Genomic DNA, 2,239 nt, shown 5'->3' with positions numbered 1-2,239 from the left:
ATCCGCCCGTCTCGGCCTCCCAAAGTGCTGGGATTACAGGCTTGAGCCACCGCGCCCGGCCTGGTTTTGTAGTTTTTAGTAGAGATGGGGTTTCACCTTGTTGGCCAGGTTGGTCTTGAACTCCTGACCTCAGGTGATCTACCCGCCTCGCCTCCCAAAGTGCTAGGATTACAGGCGTGAGCCACCGCACCTAGCCCATTTTTGTATTTTTTGTAGTCACAGGGTTTTACCATGTTGCCCAGACTGGTTGCCCATGAACTCCTGGGCTCATGCAATCCTCCTGCCTCGGCCTCCCAAAATGCTGGGATTACAGGCATGAGCCACCCCACCCAGGCTGGACACCTGATTTAAATTCTTTTGGGTGTATCCCTAGGAACAGAATTGCTGGATCATTTGGTAATTCCATGTTTAACTTTCTTTTTTTCTCTCCAATTCGAGAGCAGGTACTGTTTAAGTGCTTAGATTAGAAAAACAATCACGGTAGACACCTTAGTTCATTCTTCTAAGAAGTCTGTTGATCTGGTCCTCCCTGTTGCCAGCATGTCCACTTTCTACAAAATGGGTGGTCTTTTTCTTCATTCCACCTTGTGGAGAGGATAATTTCAAGGGCTACAGGAAGTTATTTGCTTCTTTGAAGCATTTTCCAACAGTATAGATCTCAAGAATCAGATCCTCCATGCAGGTGATGCCGTATTTACCCAGAGATCAAGCAATCACAGTATCATCTGTCAAAGTAATTCGCTTCTTACTGATTTTGCCATAACCACACTGATAGATTAGTTCATTTACTGACTTCAGATTTGGGTATCCCCATGCCATATATGGTTCTATAATCCTCAGCATGTTCACTGAAGTCTTGTTGAGCTTCACAAAGGTTCCATTGAAGATTTGACAAAGGCGAAGAAGCTTCGACACCTTTTGGACCTTTGGGCTCACACCATTGATATCTCTGATCCCGATGACAAATGTCAATTTGGGTTTTGCAGATACATAGAAGTGGCCAGCTTTTCTGGCCGTCCTAGCCGTTTGAATTTCAGTTCTGTATACCTGCCTATATTCCTTGTGATAGTGTTTCACTTTTTCTTTTTTCTTTTTTTTTTTTTTTGAGACGGAGTCTCGCTCTGTCGCCCAGGCTGGAGTGCAGTGATCTGCCCGCCTTGGCCTCCAAAGTGCTGGGATTACATGTGTGAGCCACTGTGGCCATCCATATGTTTAACTTTTTGAGGAACCATCAAACTGCTTACCACAGAGGCTGAACCATCTAATATTCCTACCAGCAATGTATAAGGATTCTAATTTCTCCACATCCTTGTAATCAACTTTTAAATTTTAAATTTGGCTGGGCACGGTGACTCAAGCCTGTAATCCCAGCACTTTTGGAGGCTGAGGTGGATCACTTGAGGTCAGGAGTTAGAGACCAGCCTGGGCAACATGACAAAACCTTGTCTCTACCAAAAATACAAAAATTCACCAGGCATGGTGGCACACACTTATGGTCCCAGCTACTTGGGAGGCTGAGAGGAAAATCGTTTGAGCCCAGGAGGTCAAGGCTGCAGTGAGCCGACATCAAGCCACTAGACTTCAGCATAGACAACAGAGTGAGACCTTGTCTCATAAAAATAAAAGGCCAGTCATGGTAACTCATGCCTGTAATCCCAGCACTTTGGGAAGTCAAGACAGGTGGATCACCTGAGGTCAGGAGTTCAAGACCAGCCTGGCCAACATGGTGAAACCCCATCTCTACTGAAAATACAAAAATTAGCTGGGCGTGGTGGCATGTGCCTGCAATCCCAGCTACTCAGGAGGCTGAGGTGGGTGGGTCACTTGAGGTCAGGAGTTAGAGACCAGCCTGGGCAACATGACAAAACCTCATCTCTACCAAAAATACAAAAATTTAATAGAGCCCCGTCTCTACTAAACAACAACAACAACAAAAAAATTAGCCAGGCATGGTGGTATGTGCCTGCAGTCCTAGCTACTCAGGAGGCTGAGGTGGGAGTACTGCTTGAACTGGGAGGTGGAGGTTGCAGTGAGCTGAGATGGTGCCACTGCACTCCAGCCTGGGTGACAGAGATGAAACCCTGTCTCAAGAAAAAAAAAAAAAAAAAAAAAACCTTAAGAAATGTTATATAATTTGCCCTAAATAGAAGATAATGATGAATTAAATACAAGTCCGTGACTTTTTTTTTTAAAGTTTGTGTCTTGAGACCTAGACATTTTAAAAAACTACACTACACCA

This window comes from Colobus angolensis, unplaced genomic scaffold (assembly GCF_000951035.1).
Source record: "Colobus angolensis palliatus isolate OR3802 unplaced genomic scaffold, Cang.pa_1.0 Scaffold238, whole genome shotgun sequence".
Taxonomy (NCBI): Eukaryota; Metazoa; Chordata; class Mammalia; order Primates; family Cercopithecidae; genus Colobus; species Colobus angolensis.
The sequence above is the reverse complement of the archived record's forward strand: the minus strand, read 5'-3'. Positions refer to the sequence as shown.